Consider the following 24,901-nt stretch of genomic DNA (forward strand, 5'->3'; position numbering starts at 1 on the left):
TAGTCAAATTGTCAAAGAACTATGTTTCTGAGGTTATTCCCCATCTGTGCAGAGAGAGCCTGAATAGGAGTGAAAACTGGAAATAACCAAGGGGTAAAGTGACCCTAGGCAAGTGTGACTCATACAGTGATGGATTCTCCAGGCTCTCCTACCTCCTTCTTGTTTTCTAGACTCAACCCACCATTTGTCTTTTTTTCTCTCCTCTTCCATTCTCACAAAAGCTTGCAAATGTTTAGCTTAGCTATCCAGTCTGGCCATGCTCAGTAGCCACAGGCAAGTTTGATTTAGCTCTAAGAATTTTCCCTTTATGGAGTTTTCATTGTTTACATGAGACTAATCCAAAGGATCAGTAAATGGATAAGCAAGAAACCTCCTCTCCCTATGACAGAAGAGACAAGTTCAAACAGGACCCTTCCCTGAAACATGATACAAAACAGTCAGATGCTGCTGGAAGTAAGGAACACCCCACTCCCAGGCACTGACCCTGGAATGGCAGACATGTCCTCTGATGTTGCTTTTGTCAACATTAACTCCCATCAGCTATACCTAGGGCTGCCACCCATTCCTTCTTCCCTCAACCCTTTGTTTATTTCCTCTATATCTTTGGCTACATGCCAATTGTCCTCATCAATTCCTGGCCATCTGCCCATACTCCTTTCCCACTGTCAGAGACCACTGACCACTTTTTCATTCTGAACGAATGTATTAAATGGGACCTGTGTGGGAGGTGGAGTTCAGGATATTCTCCCTGGTGTCATAGGTGGGACAAGTTGCAAAAACTCTGAATGGTAGGGGCCAGAAGTAGCAAGGTCTTGGAAGCACGGGCTGGCAGTATTGTGGAGGAGGATTAAAATACCAGTATCCATGAAAACTCACTACATGGTACTTGAAGTGAAGGGGGCTAGAGAGAGATGGCTTGTGGATTGCCTGAATTATTAAAATAAGTACTAGAATGGCTTAGGCATTATCTCAGTTGGAAAAATTAGTAAGCAAAATTGTTCAACAGTTACAGTCATTTTAGACAATTTTATGAAAAAAGTAGTGAGTTGATAAACAAACATTAAGAAAGAACTGGGATGGCACTGACCTCATCGTTTCCTCCAATATTCCTGCAAGTCTTGTACTTGTTTGTAACAATACCTTGCCCTCCTATACAACTGAGAGGAGGCACTAACTGTCAAATCAAAGATGGGGAAAGAGAAGTTCAGGAAAAAAAAGAAAACAATTGCTTCTTTATGTCAAAGCTATGTTGCGGGAGCAATGTAATGTGATAAAATATATAAATAATTAAATATACACATTCTTATTGTGTGAAGTCTGTACTGAGTAACACTCGATTACCATTTGGAGTTATATTCAATTTCTTGGTTTTTTTTTTTTAAAGGATTGGGAGGGTAATGGAATCTAGTTGCACAAACATTTTTTGATTGTTAATGGTAGTCATTTTTGTTTCATGTTTTTACAAATGTTATCATGCCTGAGTCTCTTGGTGGTGCTTTGAGAAGTCCATTAACTCTTTCAAGTTACTCACATCATTTAACATATTTTGGCTACAACTGCCAATTTTGACCGCAAAATGTTAATGTAGCCTTCAGAATGCCTAAAGAACTCTGGGGAATAATTGGGAGAACAAAACTGACTATTGACTGACAAGAGAAGGATCTTACTGGGCTTTGACTTGTTTGTTTTGTTTTGTTTTGTTAAGGGGAAGTTCTTAAGTACAGCTGGGTAGCCACCTACTTGGGAAACTCTTATGTCTACAGATGCACTAAGCACAAGGGTGTTCACAATCATTTTCCAAAAGAAGTGCCATCACTGGGCTTCAGTGTTAATCTTCCCTCTATTCTTTTGATAGCCATCTGACCTGGGCCAAGTCACTGAGCCTCTTTGGATTTAGTTTCCTCATCTGTAAAATGGGGCAATTGAAGTAAATGATCAGCCTCATCCTTACCTCTGGGGCACAAGTACATTTCCTACTGTAATGTTCCAGAAAGGGCCACAGTTGGAACCAGACAATTCTAATTCTAGGGATTTCTGATTACCCTTTGAGCTCACTATCCTCACTCTTGATTTGTGGTATGGTAGTGTGCTGGCCTGGGAATCAGGAACTACTGAGTTTTCATCCTTCCTCTGACTCCAACTAGCTCTGTATCTATGGGAAATCACTTAATCTCCCAGACTTTCTTTTCTCTTCTGTAAAATGGGAATAATAATGCCTGAAATGCATATATTATTAAATAAGATAACATTTGCAAAGGACTTAACATGATGTCTGACTGTGTTCAGTGGTGTTTAATAAAAGTTTATTTCCTTCCCTTTCTTCATCTCATAGGGTTATTGTGAAACAAAAATAAAATAATATATTTAAAGTGCAGAGATTTTCTGAGACTTCTCCTTGTCCTCCGCATTCTCCTCCTGTTTCTTCTCTTCCCCCTCTTCCTTTCTCCTAGATTAATCTCTTTTCTCTGAACAACCAATGCTACTTTGAATAAATACCACACAATTAGCAATTAGTTATGTTATTCACAGTATCGTTCAGTTTTGTTTCATGTGTCTTACTTTTGTCTGCCAATTTAGAATGTAAGCTTCCTGAGGATAAGGACCATATCACCAAGCATAGGGATGAGCATATGGCCGGTAAGTGCTGGCTTCTTTCTTTCTTTCTTTCTTCTTTTCTTCCTTTCTTCCTTTCTTCTTTTCTTCCTTCCTTCCTTCCTTTCTTTCCTTCTTTTCTTTCTTCCATTTCCTTCCTTCCTTCCTTTACTTCTTTTCTTCCTTCCTTCCTTCCTTCCTTCCTTCCTTCCTTCCTTCCTTCCTTCCTTCCTTCCTTCCTCCCTCCCTTCCTTCCTTCCTTCCTCCCTTCCTTCCTTCCTTCCTTCCTTCCTTCCTTCCTTCCTTCCTTCCTCCCTTCCTTCCTTCCTTTCTTTCCTTCTTTTCTTTCTTCCATTTCCTTCCTTCCTTCCTTTCCTTCTTTTCTTTCTTCCATTTCCTTCCTTCCTTCCTTTCCTTCTTTTCTTTCTTCCATTTCCTTCCTTCCTTTCTTCCTTCCTTCCTTCTTTCTTTCCTTCCTTCTGTCTTTCTTTCCTCCTTCCTCTCTCTCACTGTCTGTCTCTTTCTCCTCTTTCTCTCTTCTTAAATTATCTTGTTATCTCATATTTGTTTCTCTGAATACTGATCTATCCTCTTCCCCCTCAATTCCTTGAAGACAGTCACTGTTTTTGGTTTTGGTTTTGTAACCCCAACACTTAGAACAATATTTGTAGTTGCTTAGTACATGCTATCTCACTTGAATTAATTATTATTGAACAGTATCTTATACACAGTAAGCATTTAGTACAGGTCTATGAATTGAATTAACCAAAACATTCAGGACTTTAGCTTTCTGAAACGTTTTATCTTAGATTCCATTAACTTTTTTTCTTTGTAAAAATGATATTAAGAGGGGCTTCCTTTTTCTTCCAATTTTTAAAATTTTAGATACAGCATATGTATGATATATTCATTCATTCACGTATTCAACAAATATTTATTGACAACAGAATTTCTACTCAGTGCACTAACTATGCTAGGCCTTGAAGGACACAAAAAGTGGATGTCTACTCCCCTAACATCTGGCCCTGAGGAGCTTAGAACTTACTTGAAGAATGAAACCAAGAGCAGTATAAGGTAGCATATGAAAACTACCCTAAGAGAAGCTCAAAACAAGTTGGGTGACACGAATAAGGAAAGATGACTTCTACATTGGGTAGTTATGGGAAGGCTTGGTGGCAGTGATAGAATTTGAACTGGGTCCTGAAGTACTGATAGTATTTTAAAAGACTGTAAAGGCAATGACATGACCACAGGTAAGGAAAGATAAAGCCTGTTTAGAAAAAGAGTGACTGGACTAATTTTACTGGCATCAAGGCGATTGGTAGAAGATACAATATAGTACATGGTAAATTACAATATAACAATAAAACAAACAATTTATTATTGTCATTTGTGTGCAGAATATTGTGCTAGGTACTTGGAGCGTTTTGATATGACGCAGACCTTGTGCCAATTTCTTTCTTTTTTTCTTATCTGATTGTTTTATTTTTTTTCTTGGTTCAATCCTCTCATTTTATTTTTTATTATTTTATTTGTTTTCAGTGTTCTACATTCACTTCCATATAACTTAGATTTTTCTCCCTCCTTCCCCCTCTTCCCCCCTCCCTCCTCCCTGCCCTCTCCCTCTCTGAGACAGCATACAATTTTATACAGATTCTACACATACATTCCTATTAAATACATTTTCACCTTATTCATGTTGCATAGAAGAATTAAAATTGGAAAAGATGTGGGAGAGTTGGAACACTAATTCATTGATGGTGGAGCTGTGAGCTGATCCAGCCATTCTGGAGATCAATTTGGAACTATGCCCAAAGGACTACAAAAATATACATACCCTTTGACTCAGCAATACTGCCTCTAGGTGAGATTTGAACTCAGGTCCTCCTGACTCCTGCACTGGTGCTTTATCCACTGCACCACCTGGGTGGCACCCCCCCCAGACACACTCACTAGCTATGTGACCTTGGGCAAGTCACTTAACCCCAATTGCCTCATCCTGGGTCATCTACAGTCATCATGATGAATATCTGGTCACTGGATTCAGATGGCTCTGGAGGAGAAGTGAGGCTGGTGACCTGCACAGCCCTCCTTCACTCAAAACAGTCAAGTGCAAGCCATGTCATCATTTCTCTGATGGCATGGTCTTCTTTGTCAACGAAGGATGAACACACACACGACTTCTAGGACTGTGACCCCAAGAGATCATAAAAATGGGAAAAGGTCCAACATGTACAGAAATATTTATAGCAGCACTCTTTGTGGTGACCAAAAACCAGAAATCGAGGGGATGCCCATCAATTGGGGAATGGCTGAATAAATTGTGGTATATGAATATAATGGAATACTATTGTGCTGTAAAAAATGATGAACAGAAAGACTTCAGAGAGGTCTAGAAAGACTTATATGAACTGATGCTAAGCAAAAGGAGCAGAACTAGGAGAACTTTGTATATAGCAACAACCACAGAGTGCGAGGATTTTTTCTGGTATTCTTAGATCTACATTGCAATACAAGGACTTAAAAAATTCCCAGTGTTCTCTTAAGGCAAAATGCCTTTCATGTCCAGAGAAAGAGCTATGGAATTAGATTGTAGAATGTAGCAGATCATTTTCTTTTGTTTTAGGTTTTGGTTTGTTTTATAATTTCTCCTATTCATTTTAATTCTTCTATGCAACTTATTTCTATTCTAATAGAAAATGGAATCAGAAGAGACCTGAGCTCAAATTTCTTCTCTAACAATTCCTAGTTATGGAACAAGTGGTATGCCAGTAATTTTTTAACAAATAGCTCTCTGAAAAAAAAAGTGCACATGACTTCCTTTGAAGATTAATCTGTAATATTAACATTTTGTTATTACTTTCTTAAGCCTAGACAATCAGTAAAGTATAAATCCAGCACTAGTTTGTAGTGTTCACTAATTTCTGACGTAATTATTCACATTGAAAATTTATCAATCAGTTCTTGAGAGCTAGTTTGAGTTGACTCCAACATTCTGTGTGGGACCATGGGTAATTCAAATCACATGACTCCCCTGAGACAGGTTTCTTTTCTGTAAAATTTGGACAATCATACTTGTAGTACCTGACTCATTAATCCTGAGGACCAAGTGAGATAATGAAAGCAAATGCATTTTGCAAACCTTGAATCACTCAAAAAATATTTATTATTGCCATGGTTAGACATGGGCATGGATATTGGTGATGTACAGTATTCCATTAGGAGTGATAAGAGTGGTTACAAAACAAAGCGCCATGTGAAATTTGAGGTGGAAAGTTGTTACCAATAAGGAAGATGAAAGATTGTTTCAAGGAGGAAGTTACACTTGTGGTGGATGCTATAGTATGGATGGGAATTTAACAGATGGAAAGAATGAGGAAGAATATTTAAGATATAGCCATCAATTTGAACAAATGCATAGAGGCATTGGAGCACAAAACATGTTCAGTGAGGAAAGAAAGATGGATAACCAATTTGGATGGCTGAAATATAGAGTATGTGGTGGGAAGCATTATGGCATAAGGTGACATAAACTAGTGGAGAGACTTGAATACTGGACAGGGGCATTTGAATTGCACAAACCATAGAAAGTTACAGAAGGCTTTTGAGCAAAGAAATGGCATGAGCAAATCAACTCCCAGGAAAGATGATTATAGCAGCAGAATGAAGGAGGGAGAAGAAAAGTGAAGTCAGTGGTACCTTTTAGGAAGCTATTGTAATCATTCACATGAGTGAAAATAGGAATGTATAGGTGGGACGTGGTAGTGGGGATAGAGGGAAAAGGACAAATTTGAGTTCTGTTGCAGAGATGGAATTGGTAAAACTTGGTAAAGGATAACTCACAAGTTATGAACTTAGAAGACTGGGAGGATAGTGATAATTTTGAAAGAGAGAGTGAAATGAGGAGGAAATTAAGGAGAGATAATAGGGTCATAGATTTGATGAATTCTTACCTGGTTGCATTACTTTGGGACTTCTCCACTATGACTCAGAAAGCTCATTAGTAGGATAACCTCATTACTCTCAAAAATCTTATTAGCCTTGATGTTAACATCTGTTTGTGTATAGAAAGGGCCTTTGAAGCAATTTAATCCAACTCCCTCATTTTACAGATATGACAATGACCATAGATTTGGACATGTTGAATTTGAGATGCAAGCAGGACATCTAGTTAGAGATAAAGTCTTAAAGGCAGTTAGAGAGAGAAGTCTGAAGCTCAGAAGAGAGACCATGGCAAGAAATAAAGATTTAGGAGACATCTGCAGAGTTGAATTTGAGTATGAATGAAAATCTGAAGGGGAAGAGAATAGAGAGATAAGAAAAGATGGTCAAAAACAACTCTTAAGGAACACTACATTAGTGGGTCAGGGAGAAGAGCAAGAGCTAAAGGAAAATGGACAAATGACATTTTAAAGAGGTAAGAGAACCAAAAAAGCATGATGTCTTTGAAGCACATGGGAGAGAAAGTAAATAGAAGGAGTGCCCAATAATGTCAAAATTTGCAACAAAGTTATGGAAGATGAGGACAAAAATAGCTCATTGATTGTGGCAATTAGGAAGTCATTGATGACCTTAGAGAGAGTAATTTCAATAGAGAGGTAGGGGTAGATGCCAGATTGCAAGGAATTGAGGAAAGAATTGGCAAGGAAGAAGTAGAAGTCTTGGAAAGATTGTGGAGAATCTTGAAAACCAAGCTAATAAATTTGACCTTTATTCATTAGACAATGAAAAGTCATAGAACTTTTTATTTCGTGGGGAGACTAACACTGTTAAAAACAGTGATTTTTGAAGATTAATTTAGTAGCGATGTGGATTGGAGAGAGGTGAGGACAGAGGCACAGACACAAAACAGATTAGGAGGCTGAAGCCATAATACAAGGGAGAGCTAGTGAAAGTCTGACCCAGGAAAGTGTGATTGGAAAGGACTGGATAAAGAAGAAGTCACGGAAACTGAAGAATCAATAAAACTTCCTGAATAATGATGGGTGGCTGAATTAAAGAGAGGGATAAATTTAAAAAATGATTTTATTTAGAGGTTTGCAGTTTAGAACACCTTTGCTTACTCAAATGCTCTGAGGTAGGTAGTACTAATAATATTATCTTGACATCATTGATAAAAGAACTGAATTTCAGAAAGATTAAATGACTTGCCCATGGTCATATGGGCAGCAAATAGCAAAGCCAGATCTCACACTTCTGATTCAAGTTTGGATGACTTAAAAAATTGTGGCTAGCATTGAAGAAATATTAGGAGGAGCAATTGAGTTGGGATGAGGTGTGGTCAAGATGATAGATACAAACTAATAATTAGAGAAATGCACATTAAAATAACCCTGAGGTACTACTTCACAACTACCAGATTGACTAAGATGACAAATAAAAAAAATGGCGAATGCTGGAAAGACTGTGGGAAAACAGATACACTAATGCACTGTTTGTGGTACTATGAACTAGCAACCATTATGAAAAGCCATTTTGAACTATACCCAAATTTCTATTAAACTGTGCATACCCTTTGATCCAATGATATCACTACTAGGTCTATACCCCAAAAAGATCAAAGAAAGAAGAAAAGGGCACATATGTAGAAGAACATTAATGACAGCTCTTTTTGTGATAGCAAAGAACTGGAAACTGAGGGAATGCTGATAAATTGTGGAGTGACTGAACAAGTTGTGACTTCTTTATCATGTGTGCAAAATCAGGCATGAACTCTAGATCCTGCGCCCCATCCAGCTTATTCTAACTCTGGAAGCAAATGAGGCTATAGATTAATCTAATAATTCTTTACCTAAGAGCAGGAAAAAATATAAAGAGAAAAATAAAAGATTGTTTTTGTTCAGTTGTGTCTGACTCTTCATGACCCCACTTGAAGTTTTCTTGGTAAAAATACAAGAGTGGCATGCCATTTCCTTCTCCAAATTGAGGGAAATAGGGTAAAGCAACTTGTCCAAAGTCACACAACTAATAAGTACCTGAGGCCAGATTTGAACTCTGGTCTTCCTGACTCTAAGCTTGGTGCTGTATCCACTGAGACATCTAGCTGCCTCTAAACTTAGAGAGGTACATGCACATTCACAGGCCACATGACTCAGATGATGAAGGAGTGAGGTCTTGCCCCACCCAGAAGCTTATGACTTATTTTTCTTACTTGAACCAGCCGTGCAGGAATAAAAGAGGGGAAAAAAGAAAACAAATACAAACAAAACCTGCCTCTTTGGGAGTCTTTTCTCTGCCTCTTAGTTCTGATCCAGTAGCCAAACAAAAATACCTCTTTTTACCACATGCACACTATTTGTTCATGGTAGGGCAAGCTGGGCATGCTCATGAAGACTAGATTCTATCTGATCAGCCTATCTGAGTTCCCTATTATAGTTTAAAAGTTTCTGAACATTTTAGGAGAGAGAATGGTAATACAGCAGATGAAACAGAAAACATCAACAAGAAGCAAAAGGAATATAAAAAATAGGAGGGGGAAAATCATAGCTCCTGACCTCAAGGAGTTCACATTCAGTTGGGGAGACAACATGTAAACAATTGTGTACATATAACATATGTACCTACCTACCTACCTACATATTCAATTCAATATATGCATGTACACACATATACATATGTTATCATATATGTATGTGTGTTCTGTATATATTACATATATATTTATAAAACAGAAATTATCAGAGGAAAGGCATTAGCATTGTGGATTTTGGGTTGAGCTGGGTGGGTGGGAACTGGGAAAGCCCTCCTGCATAAGGTAGAATTTGAGATGAGTCTTGAAAGAAACCAGGGCAATCAGAAGATGAAGGAGCAAGAGCCTTTCAGGTAGAGGAGAGAGCCAGTGAAAGGGCTTTGAGTCAGGGGATGGCATGCCATGTGCAAAGAAAAGAAAGAAGACAAATGATGCTAGATTATAGAACACTCAGATGAGAACAAAGCATAAGAAGGCTGGAAAAGTAGGGATGGGCTAGGTTGGAAAGGACTTTAAAAGCCAAACCTAGGATTATGTCCTTGATCCTAGAGGTAATAGGGAACCACTGGAGTTTATTGATTCCAGTATGTGTATATGTGTGTATGTGTGCATCTGCGGGAGGGTGTTTGATGTGATTAGACCTATTTTTTAGAAGATCACTTTGGATTTCCTCAGTAGAGGAATTGGGAGAGATTTGAATGAGGAAGACCAAGCAGTAGTTGTAGCAAGAGTTAAGGAGTGAGGAGATGAGTATCTTCACTAGAGTATCAGATATTTGAGAGGAGAGAAGTGAATGTGAATGTAAGGTAGGCATGACAACACTTGGCAACAGATTGAACACATGGGATGAGAGAGAAGAAGTTGAGTATGGTTTCAACGTTATGAGCCTGAATGACTGGGATGATGATGATGATGATGACACCTTTAATAGAAATAGGAAAGTTCAGAAGAAGGGATGGTTTTGGGGAAAGACAATGAATTTTACAAGACATCCAGTCCAAAATGTCTCCAAGATGGAGATGAGAGACTGAAAATAAGAGACTGGGACAAATAGAGCTGAGAATCATCAACACAGAGATAATAATTGAATCTATGGGATCTGATAAGATGACCAGGTGGGACAGTGCAGAAGAGTAGAGAGTAACATCCTGACCTGAGCCTTGGGGGATATCATGGTTAACAGACATGACCTGGATGAAGAGCCAACAAAGGACTGAGAAGATGTAATAAGAGAGGACAAGAACCAGGAGAGAGCAACATCACTGAAACTCAGAGAGTAACTGAGAGAAGAGAGTGATCAAGAAAAAACAAGAAAGACGACACTAGAGAAAAGGCCATTATATTAGCAATTAAGAGATTGGCAATTTGGAGAAAGCAGTTGCAGGTTAATGATGAGGTCAGAAGGCAGGCTGTAAAGGGTTTAAAAGAGATTAATAGGGAAAGGAAATATGGGAATAGTCAAGATGGTGGAGTGGAGAAGCACTATAGCCAAGTTTTTTCCAACACTCCCCTCTAAACAACTTTAATATAATGCCTCAAATTCAATTCTGAAGCAGCAGAGTCCAGAAAAGGTCAGGATGAGACATTTTTTTCCAGCCCAAGACAGATTAGGAAGTTGGGAGGAGATGTCTGTGACACTGAGATAGGGACTGGTTGGGAGCCCAAGTGCTGACAATACCAGTAGTAGGCCTTAGAAGGGGAAAATAGAAGCAGAAGCAGTTTTGGGAGCTCCCAAGCCAGAGATGGTAAGGGGATCTGGTGACTGGTTAAAAACAGATGACAAAGCACTACTGTACTAGCACTGGGTCCAGAATCAGGCACAGGTTGGCAACTTCATAGCCGAGGCCACAGCTTTGGGGAGGAGAGTATTCAGTCATGAGGGAGAGTGGCCCTGAATAACAGTAGTGCTTTCAGTTTGAAGAGAAGAGGGGTCCTGAAGAACACTAGTGCTTGTGGCTGCAAGGGATCAAGGGACCCTTCCTCAGGAAGACCAGAGTGCAGACCAAGAGAGTAGTGACTACACTTTTCTTCGCATCATACCACTTTGATTCACGTAAAACTTCCAAGCCCCTAGAACTAGCTCTGAAAACAGCAGCATGAAAAAGCCTGAAGTCTGAGATAGTGCCTCCCTCACTCCCCTCACACTGGGACTACAGTCCAACCTAAAGTTTAAAATCAAGAAATAGGCTGAAAATGAGCAAACACAACAACAAAAAAACCTGACCATAAAAAACTACTATCATGACAGGGAACATCAAGATACAAACTCAGAAGACAGCAATGTCAAAACAGCTGTAAACAAAGTCTCAAAGAAAAAATATGAATTGCACACAAGCCAGACAAGAATTCCTGAAAGAGCTAAAAAATAATTTTAAAAATAAAATTAGAGTGGTAGTGGAAAAAATTTGGAAAATAAAGAGAGTGATGCAAGAAAATTATGATAAGACAACTTGGAAAAAGTGGCACAAAAAATCACGTTAAAAACAGAATTGGCTAAGGGGTAAAAGAAGAACGAAACTATACTGATGAAAATTACTCCTTAAAAAGCAGAATTGGTCAAATGGAAAAAAGAGGTACAAAAGCTCATTAAAGAAATAATTTTTAAGGAATTAAATCTGACATGTATATGGGAAGAATTTATGACCAAATGTGATAGGGAGGAACATGGGAAGTAAAATGGGTAATTCTGATTACATAAAATTAATGTTTTTACACAAATAGAACCAATGCAGCTAAAATTAAGAGAATAGGAAACTGGACAAAGTCTTTTTATAGCAATTTTCTTTGATAAAGGGTTCATTTCTCAAATATATAAAAAACTGAGCCAAATTTATAAAAATAAGAGCCATCCTCCAATTTATATATGATCAAAGAATATGAATCGATAGTTTTCAGGAGAGGAATTCAAATCTATCAATAGTCTAGATCATTATGGATTAGAAAAATACAAATTAACATAGCTCTGTGGTACCACCTCACAGCTATTAGAAATGACAAAAGCTAGGGGAGATGTGGGAAATTAGGCTCACTAATGAACTGTTGGTGGAGTTATAAACTGTTCCAACCATTCTGGAGAACAATTTGTAATTTTTTCCAAAGGGCTATAAAACTGTTGTGTACCTTTTTAAACTAGAAATACCGCTACTAAGTCTGTATCCCAAAGAGATCAAAGAAAAGGCAAAAGGGACCTATATGTAAAAAAATGTGTAGGAGCTCTTTTTTTTGTAGTGGTGAAGAATTGGACGTTGAAGGAATGACCTTCAACTGGGAAATAGCTCAATAAGTTGTGATATGTGATCATGATGGAATATTATTGTACCATAAGAAATTATGAACAGAACGGTTTCAGAAAAACCTATGAACTCATGCAAAGTGAGCAGAGGTGAGCAGAACCAGGAGAACATTGTGCACAAGACCCACAATACTGTAAAGATGATCAACTGTGAAAGACTTAGCTACTCTGATTAAGACAATGATCCAAGACAATTTTAAAGGACCTGTGATGAAAAATGCTATCCATCTCCAGAGAGCAAAATGAAGAACTATGAGTACAGATTGAAGCATATTTTCTTTTCATTTTATGTTTCTTGCTTTTTTACTTTTTGTAACATGGCTCATATGGAAACATATTTTGCATGACTTCACATGTTTAATTTATGCATTGCTTGCCTTCTCAATGGGTGGGGAAGGGATGGAGGGAAGGAGAGAATTTGGAATTCAAAATTTTAAGAAATGAATGTTAAAATTAAATTAGAAAAAAGAAGAGAGTAAGAAAAAAGGAAGTGGCACAAGAGATTGTAAGTTTGCTTCTAAAAGAATTTAGCTAGTAAAGGGAAGAGAGATATGGGATGATAGTTAGAGGGGATGGTTTGATGAAATGGAGAATTTTTTATTTGTTTAGAATGAAAAAGACTAGGTGTGTTTATTGGCAATATGGAAGCAGACAGTAGACAAGGAGAGATTGAAAGTAAAAAAACCATTGGGGATGGCTGAGGAACAATTTACTGATGAGATAGAATGAGATCAAGGGTGCATATAGTGGATTTTGTATTGGCAAGCAGAAGGGTCTACTCTTCACATAAGACAGGTGTAAAGCAGAAGATAGCAAAGACAGCTAAGATGAGATGATGATGAAGAGCCAGATCTTGGCAAATGGTCACATTTTTTAGCGGAGTTTAAAACACTGTTCTCAGGTGAGAGAGTGTTGGGGAGGGAGTCCCTTCTAAAGCTTCCCATGACACCAGACTAGTGAGTCAGGTGCTATGAATGAAAGAGTAACCAATATTGCTAAGGGATGCCATACCACAAAAGGGAAACAGGTCTCAGTGAGATCCAGGAGATGGAAGAAATGGGAAAGAAAAAAGGTTTCAGGTGAAAGTAGGCTTCTTAACTGTAGACATTTTAGAGTGGAAGGGATAGATCGATCTGGAATAGAACATTTTCCAGGTAGGTAGCATCAGCATCACCAAGGTATCTTTATAATGTCATCTTAAGGGAGAAAAAGTATAGACTATTTCCTCTCTTGTTTTTCTTTTATTTAAAGTAGAATGACTAGAAACATAAAGTCTATGTTTGTGTGTGATGAATAGGCCAATTATGAGGTGTCATCTGAATGATACCCTTGGTTCAATATGTCCTCTGCTCCACTTCATGGTGACCAAATATTCCACCATTCTAGACTTATTGATTAGTGAAGGCCTGACTGTCTTCAAGAGTACCCTGTTGGAGTGCAGATTCCTCTCAGAAGGGGAACAAGTTAAGTAATAATCAGTTAATATCTTGTCAGAGATTAGTTTATTTCTATCTCTCTAAACTTGGCCATTGCCTAAAGGCCAGGCCCTGTGAGAAGCATGGAGTGGTGGTGGTGGTGGTGGTGGGGTGAATGCAGAAAGAGGGAAGAAGAAAATGAAAGGGAAAGTAGAAGGGTGTCAGATAAATATCTTCCCTTCACAAATTTCTATTGGATACATGTGTGTAAAGTTATAGATTCTGTTCTGAGAAGCTGCCTCATCTACTGTGGCTCAAAATCAAAGGCTACAGTCCTTTTATTGTTCTCACCAAGAGCTGGGTCAGTGTCAGTGGGAATGAATGAGGACAGGGATATGTTGAAAGGTGTCTGTGCCATGCCCCTCAGTCTGCCATCTTGGACATGCTATCTTATTTTCCTGGGCCTCATTTTTAAAACGAGGAGGTTGGACTCAAAGTCTCTTCCATCTTTAAAACTCAGTTTCTTGATGTGTCCAGAGGAGATAGTGTCACATTCTCTCCCATGTCTCCCATGTTGTTTGGGTGTGTGGTTGTGGTTTGTCATTTGTTCTCAAAGAGGGGCATGACATCAGGAAGATGATGCAATGACTTGCAATTGAATTAGTTTTCAGTAAGGGAGGGCACTCACAGAAGTGTCTTTCCACAGAAGTGTCTTAGAGAGAGAAGGATCTCGGTAGGCCCTCGGAGAATGTTAGAGAAAAGCAGGGCAAAACCCAACCTGACAGTTTCATCTGCTTCTCCTACTTGGACAACACAGCTGTGTCCTCTTATCCAGAAGGTATCTGCCTCTGGTTTATCTTTGCTGAGGGGTGAGCCCTTGTTTGATGAGTCTGTTGGGACATGCTCCACCTTGATGCACCTAAGCTCCCTGAACTATGAGAGGGCCTTCTTTTGTTACTCTTGGAATATGCAAAGACCTAGTTCTGGAATTTCAGCTGGCAGTTTGATGACAACTCTTCTGTGTTTGCCAGGTAGTGGAAGCTTGGTATTTATGGACCTGGCCCCATTGGTCACAGACTCCTAAAGCAATAATTGGATTTTACTTCAGAAGGTTTTTAAATTCTCTTCAGGTCATGATTTAATCATCCTCTTGGAAATTGCACAATATCTAATCATCTGGCCTCCAGTCTTTGGTTTGTAGGGCAGTTACACTTCAGAGACAAATAAATAAAGCACAGGAGAGCATTAGGTCATAAGAGAACAACAATGGGACTCATTGAAATCAACAATTACAATTGGCACAACATGACATGTATTGTGATGGAAAGTGACCAAGTATTTATTAAGTGCCTACTGTATACCGAGCACTGTGCTAAGTACCTTACAAACATTATCATTCTATGATCCTCATGACATCCCTGGGAGGTAGGTCCTGCCATTATCCCCATTTTTCATTTAAAAATCCTGAAGCAAGTGATTTGCTAACTGCAGCAGAATTTAGGGAAAATCAGCTTTCCCATTTTGTGGCACCTGCTTGCGTCCTCTAGCCAGCTCAACTCCTACTGGGCCTCTCTCACTCGAAATCATAGAAAGGCTTATACTGAGGTGGTATCCAGTAATGTTAGTCAAGCAATGTGGATCTACAATTTATAACATATGTAAGGAGCCTTGGCAGACCTTACAATGCCAGTATATACTGACATATTTTCTCCTGAGGAAAAAAGAAAGAGATTATGCAAATGGAAATTCCAAGTATACTGAAGCGGGGGAAAAAAAAGAGGCAGAGTTTGGAGATGACTTCAATGTGGAATAATACACAAAATCTTACAGAAAGACTGAATATGTTTTGATGTTAAGATTATATAAAAAGTGAGTGCATTTAATGCACTCAAATATATTATTACTTAAAAAGTTAAAAACTGCTAAAACTTGAAAAAAAAAAGAAAAAGTACTCAAGTAAACAGAGGGTAAGTGACTTGTGCAGGATCACACAGCTAACATCTTAGGCAACATTTGAACTCAGGTCTTCCAGGTCCAGTACTATATCTACTGCATGATCGATCTTTTACACTCTCAACATCAACACTCTTCCTCCCAGACATTCATTCTCAATAGACATTCATTTTATTAAATACACTGTCATGTAGTCAACTCTCAATTTTCTATGCCAATGGATGAGAGTAGTAGGATGGAACGCTCAAAACAACAGATAATCCCCAAATAATTTCTCTTTGGCTTTAGAACATCATATATGATTTCATTGGTAGCAGATTTATGTTCCTAATTATGTTTTGTGCAAGTAAACATGAGCTTGCGTTCCCAGAGCACAGATTTGCTGTTGGCAGGAAAGACAACCCAGGAACATGCTGGGTGTCAGGGAAAATCCACTTGAGGATTAAAGAACTTACAACAGACTGTCCTAAAGTGCATAATCCTCGTGTGGATAATTGAGTGTTGACTGCAGGTGAGAGAAATGAAATGACAGGAAGGGACCAGAGGGAAAAAAAGAGAGACATTCCAGCAATGTGGATAAAATTTTACAAAAAAGGTTTGAATAGAAGAAAACGACCATTTGACTTTGCTGTGGGCTCTTTTACTAAGATCTGACCCCCCAAATAGTCATGATTCATCTTGATTTATTTTTTCGTTTCCAGAAGACCTTAAATGTTTCATGCACATAAAGAATGTATTTGAAGAAAAGACACTCAACATTATATTGAATGAGAATGGTAATGAAAAGTTTAAATACCTTTCAAGAAGCCACAGGTGATCATTGAGTGACAAAAAATATATCATTTTGTGCTTTGCTCTTTAGCTCTAGGCTACTCTTATCCCTTAGGACATCATTTAATTTCCATAGTGATCATCTTTTAGCTAGAGTTCATTCAAAACAGTGAAAAGAGTCTTGGATTCTGGGTTCAAATCCTCGTTCTATGATGTATTACCTATGTTATGTTGGGCAAGTCACTTAAAATCCCTGCGCCTGCTTTTCTTATGCAAAAAATGATTCCCCCGGATTTTAGTGTTCCCCTCTGAAAACAAACCAAAAAGTTCAAGAACTGCTGTCTTAGAGAATTGCCTAAAGCAGTGAGAGGTTAAATAGTTTGACTAGGGTCACACAGCAAGTCTATGTTAGCAGTGAGACTTGAACATTGATGTTCTGGACTTTGAGGTGAACTTTTATTCGCTACTCCATACTTCCTGTCTCCATAATTATATTGTCCTTCCTTTTCTGTGTATATGTTATTTTCTCCCAATATAAGGTAAGCTCAAAGACCGGAACTATTTTGGTTTTCGTCTTTATATCTTCAGTATCTAGTATAGTAGTTAATGATACATTTTTTTTTGTCCACATCTATGATTTCACTGGTATAGGAAAACATTCCTGTAGAAGACTTTTGCTACCTTTATAGGTCTGTGATTATTCCGTAATTTAGAATTTTAGAGAGTTGCCTGGAGGAACTTAGAGGTTTAAGTGGCTTGCCCAGAGTCTAACAGCTAGACAATATTAACTAGACTATAATAGAGGCACTATTTGAACACAATTTTTCCTGATTCCAAGGTCAGTTCTTTGACTATTACATCATGATGCCTTTTACCTGGCATATAGTGTTGCTTCATAAATTTTTATTGAATTGAATAAAATGAATTGCTGGAAGAAGTGGTTGGCTGTTTTCTTTCACTCTTTAAGAGGATCAAACTGACATCTCTATATGGGGTCAAGGTACAGTGTGTCTAACTGTGGCTGATCAGACCAATACAAGTTTGGAAGGCTCACCACAGGTCAGGCACAAATGGTCCATATGAACATTTGCAATGGTGATGTCTCTAATTTGCACATCTCACATTTCTTTTGAGCTATTACAATTCTGCTTTGCTCATAGGAGCAGAGAGATGCAGATAACAGAGAAGCACAAATCACAATCACTTCTCAGAAACAAATCATAATCCCACAGCATTGCTATATTTGAGACATACCACAGAACAAATATTAAATACTTATCTCTGTATTCTTAGTGCCTAGTACCTTGTACACCTCTGGTAATCCATTGGATTCCACACTAATGTGGGTGTTTCTCCCCATATCACACATTTCAACCCACTCAAACCTGCATATCCATGATGACTCCTGTCCTTGTCTCTTGTTCATATCCCCATTATCCATGGGGATAATAAGTAGTACCTATCTCCCAGGGTTGTTGTGGTGATCAAATGAGATAACATGTAGAAGTGTTTAACAGTTCTTGGCACATAGAAAACACTCAAAAATGCTTATTTCATTTCTTTTCCTTCCTATACAATACTAATCCTTTCCCTTCACCTCCTTTATTCTATCCTCTTTCTTTTGAATATGGTATACTCATCCAAAGTCATTGTTCAGTCAAACATTTTATCTTACCAAATTTCAGAGATACTTAAAATATGCCACATTATACGTAAGTCAATGCAGAGTTTCCCCTACTATCTTCAATGAATGAGATTTTCAACCTTATGGTGTTGTGGATATTTATACTTCAACCCTTGAGCACCCAGCTAATACTTTTTCATAGTCAATGATAACTTCTTAATAACTTGATAATCCCACTGGAATTCCTTTTCTGTATTTTATCAATTTTGCAACTACTACTATAGCCACACCAATCTCCCCCTTAGCCTCGCTCTAGTCTTAATTTTACCAATTTGCCTCAACCATCAATCCAAGTTATTGATTCACTAAACTATCTAATTGTTCCATTTGCCTTTTTGCACTTAGTTTGTTGTGGCTTGCCAACTACTTTCTCCTTATCCTTCTTTGATTATCTCATGAGTCTACCTCTTCAGGTTCTCCCTAAACCTTCTGTCTTGGAAGTCAGAAGAAAAAAAAAAGAGAGAAAAAAATCTACGACTCACTCCTTTTGTATTACATCATTGCCTTATATTTCAGCAGAAATAATTTCTGAGGATGAATCCTAAGATGAGTCTTTGAATGGATGATAGAGGAAGATCATAGCATCAGTGTTTCCAGATTTCTTTAAGAAAATACTAAATGTCTGTCTTTGACTGCATCAGGAGTGGAGACGGAGAGTGTGGGTTTAGCTGATTTCATTATCTCCCTTAGTCTTTTTTATTCTCACTGGAAAAAATAGTGACTAAAGTGATTTTGGACATGTGTATATATAAAGGGATTTTTGAACATAATATTTCCGGAGTGGTAGAAGTTCATTCAGCGTGAGGACACTAAGGGAAATACAGATTATACCATTTTTGGATTGATAGTAATATAATTTTGGAGTATATAATCATAGAACATTAGTTCTACAACTGATCTTAGGGATCATCGAATCCAGCTATCAGGGATCTGTTACTAAATGTTTAACAACTGGCTTTCTGGGGGAAAATCATTTTTTTTAAAGTTGGATATGCATTATTAACATTTCCTCTGTCACTTCCTTAAGTCTAAGCAATCGGTAAATCATGACCTGATTTGCAGTGTTTATAAATCTGTAGTCTTCATAGAGGTATAAATGCTCATTCTGAAAATTTAACAGTTGGCTTTCTGGAGTGGGTTCAAGCTGTCTCCAGCACATCCCTATGAGGTGGAGAGAGATTACATGATTTTTCTCAGGACAAATAGCCAACTAGGCTTCCTAAGATAAGAGTCTGTGTAGAGAAGATGATGGCTGACCAAAAAAGATGGCTGGCTCTACCCTCTGGAAGAGAAAGTGGTTGGAATATAGTGTGTGGTCTAATGTCTGTAACTCATTCCTTTTTGTATGAGATTAGTGTTGACATTAGACAATTTGGTAGGCTGCATAAATTTGTCTATTAAAATGTCACATGTTCTACCTCCTAAAAGGCAGGCAAGCAGTGGTCTTCAAAACACAACATTAGAAGAGGATAAAACTTCCAATGTGTTGCTTTCATGATGTGATCAAAACTGAGTTAACTATATTCAGGATATCAAAACCAAAGATACTTCCTAAAAATCTATAAGGACTCTCAGAAGGAGTTGTGGATAGTAAGTTATACCTTAAATCAGGAGACCTGGGTCTGAAACTTGCCTCAAATGCTTCTAGTTGTGTGACCACAAAAAATGATGTAATTTCTCTGAATCTCCTTTTCCTCATATGTAAAATGTGAAAAGTTTGTACTGTCTAACAGGGCTATTGTAAGGAAAGCACATCACAAATCTTAAAACACTATAGAATGAGAAGATTTTTTTTAAACCAAAGGCAGATACATAAATACATTAAGCCATATTTAGAAGCAATTATATATTAAATCAAGAGAAGGCAAACATCCAAGACATCTACTGAGCCAGTTCATTAATACCCTGCCAATATTTTACTTATTCTAAAATCACAAATTATACATGTCCCAAGAAAGATCAGTATTATCTCAAGGGAATTCTGAGGCCATGCAGTTGTTGTGGCTTTGCTTGATATAGGACTGTAAAAATCCAATTGCCTCATTTGGCTCTGGTGAAGTCAGTTCTGTACTCCTCAGTGCTATCTTTTAGGGGACTAGTACTGCAAGGGCCTGACCAACTTGGGCTTGGCTTATTTTTCTGCTGGCATAAGAACACTGATTTCAGCAGCTCCTTCGTATTCAAAGTGAAGCGGGAAATGGAAGCATTTCCATTGATTGCTCAAGCCCCCAATGGCTTCTGCCTCAATCAGTTAAATATTTCAGCTAAAATTAAGTGAAATTGATACATTCTCAACTTCCCTTTGCATATGTACACAGAGTTCACAAGAGCCAAGTGTTTGCTTCTGGGAAAAGTTATTTTTGTAAAGTTAATGTAGTTCAGTCAGTGTCCTAAAAAGTGATTTGCCTCTGGACGGATTCAGGCGGAAGTGGTAGAGCATTAACCCATAACGATGTTATTCCCCTGAATTCTGACTTATCGGCTAAGGCTCAAGCAGGCTAGGTATTATAACCTTTCCTCCCAGAAATCTTTGAGAGCAAAAAAAAAAAAAAAAAGATGTTGGCTTGTTCAAATCACAGGGAAATATAAACGGAGGGCAAGAAAACCACAACATCTGGAACATGAGTAAAGATTTTGCTGGAAAAGACTTGATGAACTCTGAAAACAAAGTTCTAGACTTTACTAATTTGTTTTGGCTGCAAAGTCAAGCTCCATGGAAAGCTCAAAGAGGATTTGTCTGAGGCTCCTTCTGAAGAAATAAAAAGCCAACATGAACCAACATTAATGCATTGACTACATAAACAGTCAAGATAGTTATCTGATACAGGGAGAATATTGCTATACTGAGACTTTTTGTGTTATTTATGGGATTATTATTGGAGGAAACAGGGCAATTAGATACTGCCTCACTCTCAGAGCTAAGGAAAAGAGGAAAGGTGTCAAACATGGTTTTTCAATTTGATTTTTTGATCATATTCTGGCTATACTTTATAATTAAAATATGTCCCTGTGTTTCTGTGCACTGTCAAGAAACTTTTTTTTTTGCCTTTTCACTTTATATATTACAAATATTTTTTTAACGAATTATAAATAGTATGTGGAAAGTTTTGTCTTGTTACATTTTCCTTGGAAGCAAGATTTCTTTTTGATGTGGTGAGACTAAAGTTCTCAATACCTGATGACAAGCATACCATGAGGGACTTGAACCTCTTGAAAGGTGGTAGTCAATCAACCACTGTGGTACAGGAGAAAGAACACTGACTTGGCAGTGACTCCTCCTCCTCCTCTTCCTATCCTCCTTTCCTCCTTTTCCTCCCCTTCCTCCTCCTCCACCTCCTTTTCCTTCTTTTTCTTCTTCCTCTTCCTTCTCTTTCTTCTCTTCCTTTTCCTTCTTCCAAATGAAAGACTTAGGTCCAAAGACATTATTGGGATTTGAACTCAGGTCTTCAGACTGTAAATTCAATGCTCTTGTCACTATGCTATCCTTTTTACCCCTCCTCGTTATGTCTTCTTTCTCTATGATCTATTATTTATTTCTTTCTCCTTTTGGGGTTTGGTTATACTTCATTCTGTATCAATGTCTTTATTCTTCTGGTTCTAGGTTACAAAATATTTCCTCCTTCAGGTCAAAACGAGGTCACTGAAGTTCTACTCTACTTCTCCATCTAGTGTCGTTGCCTGAGTAGGCCAATCCTAACTTAATTCTGGCTGAAATTACCCTTCAATGATTCCTTCTGAGCAGCTAGGATGAAGCAAGGTATCATCTAGTTCACCCATGGCCCCTCAGAACAGGCCACCTGCCCACAAGGGATAACATGTGGTATTACATCCTGTGTGGTAGGATTATGTTATGATAAAACTCCTAGGAATATATATATAAGCAGCCATATGAAAAAAGGGAAAAATCACTGCCAGTGAAGTTAATAATATGTATTGTTCTAAAACATACAATTAGAAATGAATATAAAATGATCCAAATGTAAGTTTCCACACCAAGCTGATTGAACATTTGGAGAAATGAGAAGCTACCAATTGCAGTCTTTCAATTAAAAACAAACAAACAAACAAACAAACTGAAACATTTCTAGGTTGCCTTTTCCCCATAGCTTTCAACAAATTTAAGCCTCTGTCACTGAGAGCTACTGAGTGACTAAGAGTGGAGACATTTGCTTTTACTCCTTGGTAATGAAGCTGCATTTTCTTTCAAAGTGTTTCAGGGAGTGAATGTCAAACTTTTTTTTCTCTTTGCTGCAGACTGGAACTGAGATTAAAGAAGACCAATGTGGGTAAAAGGTATGTCTGAATCGGCAGCAGAGTGTGTTGGCTTCAAAGGGGGAGCATCTAGAGGGTGATTCATTCTGCACCATTCTTTTCCTACCAATAGTTTACTTCCACGGTGTAGGAGGAGCCAAATAGCACAAAAAGACATTTGAAAAATTAAGCATTATTCCAAATTTGACTATATTTAATTGGATAGAAACTAAAACATGTTGGAGGAATGTATCATGCAAATTCAATACAGAGTTAGTGACCTGGTGGCCATTTACTGGTCTGAATGAAAGGACTTGGTTTTCTGAAGTTACCTCTTGGTCTATGGGCATCCGTAGCAAGGAATGTATTTTTCATGACTGTAAATCCAATTTACTACATACAGTCCTCTCTGCCCCACAGTTAATGAGCCAACATTTGCTGATCATTAGAAGGGAAAATCATCAGAAAAGAGTGAGGAATTCCACATCACCATCCCTGTCACTGAGGGATGACTATTCCACTTTATTTCTTCAGACTGTCCTTTGGCTTTCCCTGAAATAGCCTGAGGTTATCAGAAATGCTACTGGTAACATATTCTATTTCCAGGGCCTCAATTGCTGAAGCACTCATGTCCAATGGGCTAGGCAGATGAAGTCTCCCCTAAGCATCAGATCAAGAAGTGAGCTTCCTCCACATAAATGGACCTGACCGTGGCTACATCATTAAATCCCTGGCCACATAACCCATGCTTGAGAAGAAAGGGTGCATGTGGCAGGGCACCCTGGCAATCAACCAGACCGGGAAAGAAACTGACATGCACCTTTGCTCTTTGGAAGCTAGTAAGTATATCGCAAAGGGAGGCAAAAATAGTACTTGGGCTTTATAGTATTGAATTTCCATATATTTATCATAGTACCGGCCAGAAAGACCATTCCAAAGGAGACAGCAAGAAGTTTGTTCTGTCTATCTGGGCTGTTGGCTGATTTTTCTTTTCAATGTTCGAAGACCACTTGGGTAGAGAACTACTTACAATGCAATGCTGACCAATGCAGAGCCAGCAGAAAGAGCTCTTTGGTTGATACAGATTGTAAAAATAGTGTGTTCTTGCCAAATTCCATTGATTCACAGGATCACAAAATGTTAGAGTTAGAATGAACCTTAATATAGCTCACCTGATGTGAATTATGCTCATAGCAAAGTTGAGGAAACTGGGGACATTAGAATTAAAGTAACATGCTAATAAATGGTAAAGTTAGGATTAGAACCCAGGAATCTTGGCTTTACACACAGTACTCTTTGTAATATAATACAACTCAGTTTGGCTTCAAATGAGAAGGTTGTTCATTTGTAACAGCCCCAATATTTCCAGAATAGCCATTGGTCATCACATATATTAAAGTCGTTGCTAAGATAAAGCCACTTCTAACTTTCCTTTTCTTCCCAAAGATTTAATGTTAATGGATTTCAATAAAAGTCAATGAAGGGGTGAAGTTCAGAAGGGAATGCTCCAGGACTACATTGGTCCTACTGAAAAAAAAATGAATCCCTCTCTGGGAACAGAGTTAACTCCTGGAGTACTTGCTGGTTGAAAAATAATACTAAGCTGGCTCAGTCTTATCTAAACTCAAGGCTTTGACTGAAACCAAACTGAATTTTCACATTTTAAAGAGATGAATGAATGACTTGCTGATTTCTAGTTGTTTGAAGCTTCTGTTGTGTTATGGACAGGTTGAATATCCTTTGGAATAATGTTACCTCGAGATTTCCCATGAAGTCATTCTTCAGCTACTCAGAGTTTCCCCAGGGAACTTCAGAATTCGATCTGTATATTTTCTCTGTGAAAAAATAAAGGGAAAAGTCAAATAACTTTTACTGCCCATGCAAAAACTCAGATTTACAAGATAGATGTCTCCTATCTCCATCAGGCATATATACATATATACATATATATATATATATATATAATCCACATAACTCACAGCATCAGTGAAAGGATGGATCAAGTAATTCTAACTCAGGGCTGTTGCCCTTTATCTCCCAGGGAACCATATGGATGCTTAAGTTTCTCCTCAGGGAGCAGTCTACCTTGGCTCTTTGCCTTGTCCTCCCTTGTACTATCTCAGTTCCTTCTCTAATAATAAGAGTTAGTGCTTCTACCTCTTGTGTCAGGTTCCCCTATGGTGAGTACTCAGAAATGCAGAAACTTAAAAGAGGGGGGAATTCATTTAACCCAAAGCAAACTTAAATGAGCAACTTCGGGACAACATACCCAATAGTTAGTCATCCAGTTTTAGCTCAAAGAGTTCTAGTGAGGGGGAATCCACTCATTTTAGAGGCAACCACTTCCACTTTTGGATAGTCATAATGGTAGAAATATTTTTCTTACATAAAACCTACATTTTCTTCTTTATAGCTTTTGTCCATTCCTTGTAGTTCAGCCTTCTGGGGTCAAGCAGCACAAGACAATTTCCTTC

The 24,901-nt window shown here is 38.1% G+C and overlaps 1 long non-coding RNA gene across 1 annotated transcript in view; it reads right to left on the bottom strand.

The window, feature by feature from the left end:
* LOC140520925 (uncharacterized) overlaps nucleotides 1-24,901 on the bottom strand; it is an 83,399-nt gene that overhangs the window by 54,398 nt on the left and 4,100 nt on the right. The window contains exon 2 of the long non-coding RNA XR_011972713.1: nucleotides 24,183-24,262. This is a non-coding gene — a long non-coding RNA (uncharacterized lncRNA). The remainder of the gene's footprint in view (nucleotides 1-24,182; nucleotides 24,263-24,901) is intronic.

This window comes from Notamacropus eugenii, chromosome 1 (assembly GCF_028372415.1).
Source record: "Notamacropus eugenii isolate mMacEug1 chromosome 1, mMacEug1.pri_v2, whole genome shotgun sequence".
Lineage (NCBI taxonomy): Eukaryota > Metazoa > Chordata > Mammalia > Diprotodontia > Macropodidae > Notamacropus > Notamacropus eugenii.